Source organism: Oryctolagus cuniculus, chromosome Y, assembly GCF_051225735.1.
Source record: "Oryctolagus cuniculus isolate XC-2025 breed Fujian yellow rabbit chromosome Y, ASM5122573v1, whole genome shotgun sequence".
Lineage (NCBI taxonomy): Eukaryota > Metazoa > Chordata > Mammalia > Lagomorpha > Leporidae > Oryctolagus > Oryctolagus cuniculus.
Window position 1 is genome coordinate 8,593,614 of NC_142889.1, and position 12,330 is coordinate 8,605,943.

Genomic DNA, 12,330 nt, shown 5'->3' on the forward strand with positions numbered 1-12,330 from the left:
CTAAAAAGCCTTCTTTTCTTTAAAGATTTATTTATTGAAAAGATAGGGAGGGAAAGAGAGAGAGAATGAGAGAGAGAGGGAAAGAGAGAGAGAATGAGAGAGAGAGAGAGAGAGAGAGAGAGAGAGAGAGAGAGAGGAGGGAAGTTTTTCATCTGCCAGTTCATGCCCCAAATAGCCATAACGCCCAAAGTTGAGCTGAACCAAAGCCAGGGGCCTCTTCTGGGTCTCTTACATGAGTTCAGATGCCCAAGGATTTGGGCCATCCTCCACTACTTTCCCACATGCAACAGCAGAGAGCTGGAATGGATGTGGGCAGCTGAGACTGCACCTGGACACATACGCGATGCCAAGGCTGCAGGTTGGGGCTTTCACCTGCTGCACTACACCGCTGGTCCCAAAATAGCCTTCTTTTACTTGTTGTCCAGATAAACAGGAGAAGACATTTTGAGACAACTAGTTCAATGTGGTTCTTGGCAGTGGAGGCTATGAATAAGAGCAACTTGCTGACGCTGAGCTAATGACAATTTTCATTTCTCACCAGTTATGGATTAGTGTCTTAAGTGTCCAGATTGCCAGAAGGCTCACATGCAGTGATATCAATACCTCTAGAAACTCCTGCAAATAACAGTCTCCCAAGCTACATCTTGCTCATCTTCCTCAACTTCTGTTTACTCTGCTCTTCCCTTTAAAATTACTGTCCCGACACAATGGGCAATCTCCGGGAGAACATATTTGGACTTATTTTCACTGTGCCTATTTCCACTGCTCTGCCCAACGTAATTACTCTGACTCAGCATTCAAAGGTCACCGCTGAAAGAAAAATGATAAGGGACACCTACCTTTTTTTTAAAAAATTATTACTAAGGCACCTAGCTTCATCATTCCCATCTCTTTCTGGATCCAAATGGCTGTGGAATCGGGCCTGTAACCTCTCTTCTTTATGATGCAGAAGCACATTTTGATCATGGTCGTAGTATCACCATGTGCAACGAGGTTCAGTCACTGTTTTCTTCTCTGCCATGGGATACCTGTCACTCGGACCTGGGAAGTCACCATGGCTTTCCCAGTCGGGAACCTGCCCGACAGATTTCATGAAAGCAAGTTCCTGACATTCAGCATGATGGTGCATGTCTGAGTCACTTTCCTGCCTGTGTACCACAGGGCCAAGGGGAGGGTCAGGGTGATTCAGGACATCTTTTCAATTTTGGCCTCCAGTTCCGGGCTACTTTACTGCATTAAATCTCCAAGTGATACATTATTATTGTAAAAGCAGATAGGAAACATGTGTGCTTTGTGCTGGGATGACTTGTGATTTCATAAAACAAACCCACACAATTTTTGCAGTCAGGTATTACAAGATGTCATGTGTTTCTGAACCCTGAATCTATTTCATTGAGATTTTCCCCAAGGAAGCTTTATACTTTTAATATGCTGAATGTAGCATGTGTTGATGGTGGTACAATATGTTTATTTATAATTTTCCTAAGGATAATTCTGTGAATTTCCTTTAATGTGGTCTTTATAATTGGCCCACCATATGGCATATTACAAATTTTCCTCAATGTGTGCCATAAGGTATTGAATTTATAGTTTAACTTGAAGGAAAACTAATCAATGTTCAATAGTGAATTTTCAAACTCACAGACAGATACACCTTTCCAATTACCCTTCTATCATCATCTTTTCTCAACATTACACATTTGTACCTTATTTTATATACAACATACATACGATTTATGGCTTTATGCTTATTTTTATATTGCATATACACACACATACAATGCATTTCTTATCATGTTTTTGCTTACCCATTTGTAGGATGTCTTGTATTCTGAAGGAACTGTTAGTTCCTATATTTGATAATGGAGTATCTTGGACTATCAAGATATGTGATCTCTATCTTCTCTGTCTCCTCCTTTATCTCTTGTATTCCCTCTTTAATTTATATTGCTAATTCAATGCCTGACTGCAGTGTGGAGAATGGGCTTCCTTCTGTTACATGCTTTTATACATGGGAAAGCTGCTGATTATTTTACCATCACAGATGGGACAAGCTTTCCATTTTGAGGCTACATGCTTTATCAAATTAAAACATTTCCTTCCATTACAAATATGTAGCAAGTTTAAAGAGATATGTTCAAAGCAGGACCAGGGACGTGGTCGGGAAGTTTAAATCACCACACACAATGTCAGCATCCCATAATGGAATACAGCTTGAGTCCCAGATCCCCTGCTTCTAATCCAGCTCCCTGCTCATATACCTGGGAAAGCAATGTAGTAGGGTCCAAGTACTTTTACCCCTGCTACCTATGTGAGAAATCTGGATAGAGTTTCTGGATCGATCCCGGCTCCTGCTTGGACCAGCCCTATCTACTGTGACCACTGGGGGAGTAAACCAGAGAACCTGTCCGTCTCCATCTCTGCTTTTGCAGTAAGTTAATATATAAATCTTTTTGCATTTTTATTTTTTTAACTTTTATTTAATGAATATAAATTTCCAAAGTACAGCTTATGGATTACAATGGCTTCCCACCCATAAAGTCCCTCCCACCCGCAACCCTCCCCTTTCCCACTCCCTCTCCCCTTCCATTCACATCAGGATTCACCCTCGATCCTCTTATATACAGAAGATCAGTTTAGCATACATTAAGTAAAGATTTCAACAGTTTGCTCCCACACAGAAACATAAAGTGAAAAATACTGTTTGAGTACTAGTTATAGCATTAAATCTCAATGCACAGCACACTAAGGACAGAGATCCTACATGAGGAGTAAGTGCACAGTGATTCCTCTTGTTGACTTAACAACTTGATACTCTTGTTTATGGCATCAGTAATCACCCTAGGCTCTTGTCATGAGCTGCCAAGGCTATGGAAGCCCCCTGAGTTCACCGACTCTGATCATATTTAGACAAGGCCATGGTCAAAGTAGATGTTCTCTCCTCCCTTCAGAGAAAGGTACCTCCTTCACATTTTATCAAGTTAAGTCTTAGCATTCATTGAAGTGATTATTTTCATTTTACCTTGTACTTTTAAAGGTTTATTTATAATGTTACACATTTATTGACAGTAAAACAATTGCTTATCATATGCTGTTCCAAGTGTTTTTTGACTATCTGTGGATTTGGGAATTTTGCATCTCTTTTATCTGAATTCACCTATTCTTGTCCCTTTGTAGTGCCATCCTTGTTTGGTGTTTAATTACCCATGTTTCCTAATTAGAGAGAAGTAGGAAATGGATGTCTAGATGAATGGATGGATGGGCATTTTGAGTGTAAAACAAGATAGGAGGAATTTATACTATGACAATGGAGGGAATGATGAAGGGAGAGACAATGGGCACAGGGATAAAATGGAGAAATAGAGAGACTAGCCAGCTAAACAAATGGGGACACTGAATGAATGTATAGACAAGACACCAAAGGGGAAAAAAAGACAAATAAAGAAGTGGGTAGTACAACTACATATTCTTTCATATTCTTTGTTATTCCATATCTTCTCTAATAAAACTTGCTGTAAATTTTGAACAATACAAACTGTGTTCCTCATAAAAGACCTAAGTAAACCTCATAATTTACAAATAGAGTTTCCAAAAAGTAGATGGGCCCCACCCAGGTCAGCAAGCTCAAAATACACTCAACATGCTTCAGGATTTTAAGATGGATCTAAATGAACCAAAAAAGTACTGAAACCATGATCAGTGGTCTTTATATGAAGATAATCTTGCCGATAAATTAGCATAATTTCTTCCCTATGTGAGGAAAATAAAAATAAAATATGCACCACTCTTCAGAGAAAATATTATATCTATATGTATTGTGAATGTAATTGAGAATATCAATAACTCTTACAGAAAACAGTTTATTTGAATCAGTAAAGTTTTTTTTTTTTTTTTGCATTAGCTTTCCTTAACACTCATATATTGGCAATGGAAATTCAGACATTTGAGACCCCAAAGTATCTGTGTTCATGCAATCATGCCAAATCAGAATTGAAAACCTGGGGCTAGCACTGTGGTGAAGAGTGTACAGCCACCCCTTTCACCACTGGATCCCATATGGGCAGCGGTTCATGTCCCAGATTCTCTAGTTCCAATTCAGCTCCCGGATAATGGCCTGGGGAAAAGTAGTAGAAGTTGGCCCAAGTGCCTGTGACCCAACTACCCTCATGGGAGACTAGGAAGAAGCTACTGGCTGCTCCTGGTTTTGGCCTGGTACCAGCCACCGGCTGATGCATCTATCAGAGAAGTGAGACAGTGGATGGTAGATTCTCTCTCTTTCTCTCCCTCTCCCTATCTATCTCTATGGCTCTAACACAAACTTTCAAATCAATCAATCAATCAATCAATCCTTTTGTTGCCTTCCTTCTCTACAATACGAGACTGACACTCCCTCGCATGATGAGTAAAACATATAAGCTAGTGTTAATTTACTGTGGTTATTTTCATGTTAGGTGATGAGAGGCTTGTTCCATTTGCCCTAGGATTTAAATCACAAGCTGAGAAACTTTCATGAAGGACAGATATAAAATATTTCAGGCAAGACAGTGCACACAATCTCTGTTGTGACTATACATACATGTCTGCGTTGTACTGTGAAAGGAACTCTAAGCAAAATGTGAATAATTCTGCATGGATGTTTCCCAGTTTTCTCTAATTCATACTGAATAGCTATGTTCTAAAGCACAACACTTGATGTCATTAGATGAAAATCACAGGATTCAACATCCCTTACGGTATCACCTATCCTTACACAATGATTACTTGAGTTGCAATTAAAAACACTACTAATAGAAATGGGGTAATCACAATCATCTGTACGAAGAATTCTGTAAATGACAAATGTCCATCCATGTCAGCCTTTATGTGTCAGGTACTAGACAGCACTTTCAACATGTTTGTGTAGGCAGGCTCCTATCCAATGTTTCAACAGTTTCGAACTGGAAAGATGGTGTCTTCTGGAACCGAACTAAACTGCCTCTCCTGTTCTAGTTCCAGTGCTTCTACCACATCTGTCTTGCCCTGGGCTAATTGTGGATCATATTACAGCACTCCTATTCTCCTCTCCTTATCCACTTGGTATTGTTCATCCCAATATCTTGTTTCTGATCCTGCCTAGACCATCTTCCCAGCCCCGCCCTCCTCTCTCTCACTCTATATATAGCAGTAGAAGACAGCCAGGACCTTGGGTCCCTGCACCCAAGGTGGGAGTCCTGGAAGAAGCTCCTGGCTCCTGGCTCCTGGCTCCAGGCTTCCTTTGGCCGTTGCAGCCAGCTGGGGAGTGAAGCAGCAGATGCAAGACCTCTCACTACCACTTTTGCTGCTCTCCCTTCCTGATACATCCTTTCATTGCTTAGACAGTTGGCATAATTCTACGAATCCTTTAAAACCTGCCATCTGTTACATTCCGGAATTTTCCTTATAAAAATTCCCCTCTGCACAACACTTCTAGAAGTAAGCCATTATAGGTAGATTACCAAATTAACGCCTGAAAAGTAAAACCTTAGAATTAGTAAAAGGAAATGTAGGAAAACATCTTTATCTCCTTGTTAAGGAAACATCTGATATAAGATACAGAAACAATTGAATGCCTTGGAATAAATGTAACCAAGAATGTCAAATACTCCTACAATAAAATTACAAACTATTAAATAGAAGACATACACCAAAAAATGGAAAAATCGTCTCTGTTCATCGCGGATTAGAGGAGGTAATATCATCAAAGTTTTCAGAATACCCAAAGCAACTTAAGAGTCTTAGTGTGATCTCAATCAAAATACCAGTGGCATTCTTCTCAGACCTAGAAGAAAAAATGACTCTAAAATTAAAATGGAAACATAAGACCTCAGATAGCTAAAGCAATCTTATATACAAAAACAAAGCCAGACGCATCATAATATCAGATTTCAAGGCTTCCACAGGGCACTTAAGATCAAAACAGACTGGTAATGGCATACAAGCAAAAAACACAAAATAGACGTGTGGGCAGTGGGACAATCAATCAATCCACACATCTACAAACAACTTATTTTTTTTAACTTTTTTTTAATGAATATAAATTTCCAAAGTACTTCTTATGGATTACAATGGCACAACTTATATTTTTATGATTTATGTATTTATTTATTTGAGAGGTACAGTTACACACAGAGAGAGTGAGGAGCAGTGAGAAAGGTCATTCTTCCACTGCTTCCCTGGTTAATGGCTACAATGGCTGTAGCTTAACTGATACAGACACAGATCAGTTGGGCTTTCTGCCACTGCCTTCCCAGGCCATAAGCAGACAGCTGGATCAGAAGAGGAGCAGCCACGACACAAATTGGTGCCAACATGGGATTCAGGCACCACAGCCAGAGGTCTAACCTATTATACCACAGCCCAGGCTTCACCAATTATCTTTTTTTTTTTTTGACAGGCAGAGTGGACAGTGAGAGAGAGAGAGAGAGAGACAGAAACTGAAATCAGTCCCTAGATCAAGGACCATCTCTTCAACAAACGGTGCTAGGAAAATGTGATCTTCATATGCAGATGTATGAAACAAGACCCCTACCTTACACCTTACACAAAAACCCACACAAATTGCACCAAGGTCCAGAATCTACAAACTGATACCACTGAATTAATAGAGAACAGTGGGGAAACTCTGAAAGACAAACATTGGCATAGGCAATGACTTCTTGGAAAATAACCCAAAAGCACAGCCAATCAAAGTCCAAATTCACAAATGGGATTGCAAAAAACGATGCATCTGGACTGCAAGAGAAATATTTAGCAAAGTGAAGCGGAAACCAACAGAATAGGAGAAAATATTTGCAACCACATAAATGATAAAGGATTACTATCCAGAATCTATTAAGACCTCAAGAAAGTCAACAACCACAAAACAAACAACCTTGTTAAGAAATGGACAAAGGATTAAACAGGCATTTTTCTGAAGAGCAAATCCAAATGGCTATCAGACACTTGAAACACTGACCACGATCACTAGCCTTCAGGAAATACAAATCAAAACCACAAGGAGGTTTTGCCTAACACCAATGAGAATAGCTCTCATATATAAATCAACAAATAAGAAATGCTGGCAAAGACATGGGGGGAAAATTACCCTAATCCACTGTGAGTGGAAATGTAAACTGGTGCAGCAACTGTGAAGACAATATGGAGATACCGCAGAAGTATGAAAATAGGGACCGGCGCTGTGGCACAGTGGGTTAAAGTCCTGGCCTGTAGCACTGTCATCCTACATGGGCACCTGTTCTAGTCCTGGCTGCTCCTCTTCCAATCCAGCTCTCTGCTATGGCCTGGGAAAGCAGTAGAAGATGGCCCAAGTCCTCAGGCCCCTGCACCCAATTTAGGACACCGGGAAGTAGCTCCTGGCTTCCTTTGGCTGTTGCGGCCAACTGGAGAGTGAACCAGTGCATGGAAGTCCTCTCTCTCTCTCTCTCTCTCTCTCTCTCTCTCTCTCTCAAATAAATAAATCTTTAGAAAAAAAGAAGTATGAAAATAGAACAAATGATCCAATACCTGGGAATTTGCCCAAACAAAACAGCTTCAGCATATGAAGGAGTGATCTGTACTCTAATGTTTATTGCAGCTCAATTCACAATACCAAAGACATAGATTCAACTCAAATGCTCATCAACTGAGGACAGGTAGAGAAATACTATGGAATACTACTCAATGATTAAAAAAAATGAAACCCTGTCTCTAGCGATTAAATGGATGCAAGTAGACCATTACACTTAGTGAAAAAAAAAGCTAGATACACGAAGAACAAAAGTATGTTTTCCTTGATCTATGGAAACTAACAGAGTACCTAATATTAAATCACACACGATTGAAATCGATGTTTTGCTATTTGACGATCGTTTACAGCTTCAGTTTCTATTGTTGAAGAAAAGTGTTTTTTATCATTGTTTTTACTATTGTTTCCTACTCTTTTTGAGTGCTTAATCTTAAGAGTATGAAGTAATCTGAACACAGATCCTTTTAAGAACTAAGAATGAGAAGAGGTGATAGAGGAGGGAAAATGTTGGAAGTGTGGGAGCATGGGATTATGGGTTCAAGAGCACAACGGGGGCAGGTTGGAAAATATCACTGTGTTCCTAAATATGTGTATATGAAATTTGTATTTCATGGGAAATTTGTATTTCAAATTTAGACAAATTGAACTTAAACAACTTTAAACTAGGTTACTATAAAGACAATGAAAATGAAATTCTAAAACTAGAAAATGACTTGCAACACATTTATTGACAAGATATCGATGTCCAGAACACATAAAGGAGTATTAAGACTAGATAACCAATTAAAAGATAGAGACTGATGCAATACATGAGGAATGAGACTTAACACACTACTGTGTCCAAAAAACATATGTTTTAAGAATAAAGGCCAGTGCCGCAGCTCGCTAGTCTAAGCCTCCGCCTGCGGCACCAGCATCCCATATGGGCGCCGGGTTCTAGTACCAGTTGCTCTTCTTCCAGTCCAGCTCTCTGCTGTGGCCCGGGAAGGCGGTGGAGGATGGCCCAAGTCCTTCAGCCCTGCACCCACATGGCAGACCAGGAGAAAGCACCTGGCTCCTGGCTTCTGACTGGCGCAGCACAAGGGCTGCAACACAACAGCTGTAGTGGCCATTTGGGGGTAAACTAACGGAAAAGGAAGACCTTTCTCTCTCTCTCTCTCTCTCTCTCTCTCTCTCTCTCTCTCTCTCTCTCTCTCTCACTATCTAACTCTGCCTGTCCAAAAACACAAAAAGAATAAAGACACACAGAGGAGTCAGATTTGAGGCCATGTTATCAAAAGGGTGGTAAATTTCATTTATATCAGAGTAAATTAAGGTGACCTACGGGGGTGGGCGCCGTGGCGAGGTGAGTGAATCCTCTGCCTACAGCTCGGCATCCCATATGGCGCCGGTTCCAGTCCTGGCTGCTCCTCTTCCAATGCAGCTCTCTGCTATGGCCTGGGAAAGCAGTAGAAGATGGCCCACGTGTTTGGGCTCCTGCACCCACATGGGACACCAGGAAGAGGCTCCCGGCTTCAGATCGGCACAGTTCCGGCCGTGTGGCCATCTGGGGAATGAACCAACAGAAGGAAGACCTTTCTCTGTCTCGCCCTCTCACTGTCTGTAACTCTACCTCTCAAATGAATTGATAAAAATCTTTAAAAAAATCAATAAAGTGACCTATTGTACAACATGGTGGCACTGTTTAACAACAGTGTATTCTACAGAAACCCGCTGGGAGATTACGTATCAAATTTTATTTTGATAAAACATGTGTATAATACACACCAAAATTAGCTTGATTTTGCCATTCTGCATTCTGGATGTATTTACTAGCTCCATCTTTAACCAATAAATATATTCAATATTTGCTGCTTTGAGACATACAATTACATATTTTAAATAATAAAAAAGAATCAATTAGGTTAAAATAAAGGTGAAGAGGAAAAACCATTCTAACAGCAGCTCAAAGAAATGGATTGGTGACACTGATTTTCACAAATCATGCATTAGAAATTATAACGGTATAAGTATAAACATTATTGAAATTAGATAAAAATAAAGGAGAAAGTTCTCCAACCTAGAAAAATGCTTATATGTATGCACCTACACAGGGAAGAAATTGCATAAGGCAAAAGCTTACAGAATTACAAGTGAATTTACAGACACATTAATGACAAAAAGTGTAATTAAATAGCACTCCATAAATACAAAAGTAGTGGTGAGGAGTATTTAGCAATGTTTTATCATAGAGTGAAGCTACTTAAATTATATGGAAAGGATACATTAGACCACTCCAAGTATTGGTAATTCACAAGAATAATATACCTGGATATTATTCTCTATACTGACAACACTTCCTACTGAATTTAAATTTATTTACAACCTACAACCTGATTTTCCTCAGAACATTAAAAAAATCACAATGCACTGTCACGAGCAAGAATGGCACTACCAACACCTTCAAAAATAAACCTGAAAGAAGCCAAGTCCCCTAAACACTTGAATCAGTGAACTAGGTAAAGCACAGCCTGAGACACACATGTGTGTAAAAAAGGGGGAAAACTCTTTCCAGTATAATAACAATAATTCCTAGCAACTTCTTCAAAATTTGCAAAATTACTCTTTGGTAGAAATGGCAATGTTTATTATAAAGTACAACAAAAGGGAAAAAAAAACAGGATTGGGACACCTCTGGGTGCAAAGGTGGACAGGAATAGGAAGTCATTTGAACTGACCCAAACTCACTGAGCTACCAGGGTGGTCAATCCATGGGTGCACCTATTCCTACTAGAAGTTAGCAGAAAACAATGACTTCACGAATTTTCCCTATCATCCTTTCTACTCAGGTTAATCCTACGAAATCAAACAATCATGCACAAAGCATGGAACTAATTCCAAAACGGATGGGCTCAGAGAAATCAAACAGCAGCATGACTCTGTTAAAGAAATGAAAGAAGATGGCTACGGGATGACACCCATCTGAATTTCTTGTGAAAATTTAATTTCCATTATCAGAAAGAAAAAGGAGGTTCTTTAAGGGCCCATCGGCTCTTTCCCTTAAGAATACCTGAGGAAACTCAGCAGTGTCCCTAAAAAAGGCTAACTGGCTTGGTGTCTCCTGCTGATCCTTTCTGACTCCACATTAGGTCCTGCGAAGTTTCAGGCCTCCTCCATGTAGAGGACCATAACTTGCAGCTAAAATAAAAGTTTTGTTTCCAACTTACTCTGTCTGTGGCTCTGTGTCAACAGGCAGAGAAAAAGGACTGGACCCTTAGGAAGGCTATTCTGCAGGGACTCGGGACAGGAAACTCAGGGGATTCCGATAACCACTACCAGGACAGGAGTGACTGACGGCCCCACAGACAGCAGGTTTTCTCTGCGTCAATCCCCGCTTGCAGTCCTGGTTTTCCTTAGTGACCACCGTGGCCTCACTGTAGACACGGGCTGATGGTACAAAGCTGCTCATACTGAGCCAACGCCGCTGCTTGCAGGAAGGGGTTTGGGATGACTAGGGTCCTCGGTGTTGGCCCATTCTACACGCCATGGATGGGGCGGGATCCAGGTAGCTGCTGCCCCAGCACAAAACTAGGCTCTGAAACTTATGAAACTGAGCACGGGGAGCCCTGTGGCTCACGTTAGTCATTTCCAGTGTGTTGCCACCGGTTACTCACTCATCCCCATGAGAGGCCCAGCCTCGTGCACTCACCACTTTCCGGCTTCCAAGGGATCCCAAGCTTCTCCTTTGCTCCGCCCCGCGCAGAGGAAGGGCACCAGAAAGGAGAGTTTGAAGCGCTAAGCGCTGTTCAACGTCTATCAGCCAAACCCATGCGCAACTATGGCGTCTTCTCAAAGGGATCCCGCGGAGTCGGAGTACGTATTGGTGCAACTAGCGTGCCTGCTGATTGGACAGTTTGCACGCCCGTTGTGTGCGTATGCCATAGCGAGTGACTCAGCCAATCAAAGCCCTCTCCGTCACAGTGGGGTCACGTGGAGTTGTGCCGGGTGACTGGGGAAGTGAATGTCGAGGTTTGAGGTCTGATTTGAAGCGGCTGCTTTCTGTTTTGTCCCACACCTCTCAAAAGATGGAGGGTGCTCACTTTTCTGTTCGTCCCACTTCGTGCTCTCCTCTTTACCTCATGTGTCTGAGTTCCCGCTAGCAAGTTATGATCTGCAGTTTGCAGTAACCTGCTGAGGGTGCCTTAACAGTCCACTGAACATTCAGTGGCCTTTGGACCATTTTTAGTATTGCTTTCTGCATATGCTCGATCTATTTTTCTGTTAGGTCTTCCTAGTCTTTTCTTAACGTACCGTTTTCACTGATAGATGTTTACACATATTACATAGATTAGACCTTTTTTGGTTCATTCTTTAGATATGTAGTTCCTATTCTGTGTTTTGTCGTTTAGTTTTATTTTCCTATTGTGTTTGTTGCTACATAGTAATTCTGTGAATTTCAGTTATTGCTATTGCATCCAGTAAATTGATTTAGCTGGGTTTGGATTATGTGGAGTTACCTTTCATCCGAAAGTGTGACTCTCAAATATTGTTCCTTAAATGTCGGTCCTTAAAGCGTGTTTCCAAGAGTGCACCACTTCAGTGCAATGTCGGAGGCAGCTAGTGAAAAGAGGAGAGCTTGTCTGAGTCCATTCCCAGGGAAAAAGCTTCCAATGATTCTGTATTACTTGGTTGATGTAAGTTGGTTTTAGGCATTCTTGGTCCGAAAAGCAAGTTACTATTTCTTTTTACTCTTCTGTTTATTATTATAGCCAGGTAATACAATTTGTTAAGTACTGTTAAATATTTAATCTAAATAAGCATGCAGATTT

The 12,330-nt window shown here is 40.8% G+C and overlaps 1 long non-coding RNA gene across 1 annotated transcript in view; it reads right to left on the reverse strand.

The window, feature by feature from the left end:
* The window catches only part of LOC149119202 (uncharacterized), a 33,998-nt gene extending 22,647 nt beyond the window's left edge, over window positions 1-11,351 (reverse strand). Inside the window, exon 1 of the long non-coding RNA XR_016228611.1 lies at window positions 11,211-11,351. This is a non-coding gene — a long non-coding RNA (uncharacterized LOC149119202). The remainder of the gene's footprint in view (window positions 1-11,210) is intronic.
* Window positions 11,352-12,330: the final 979 nt, after the last annotated feature.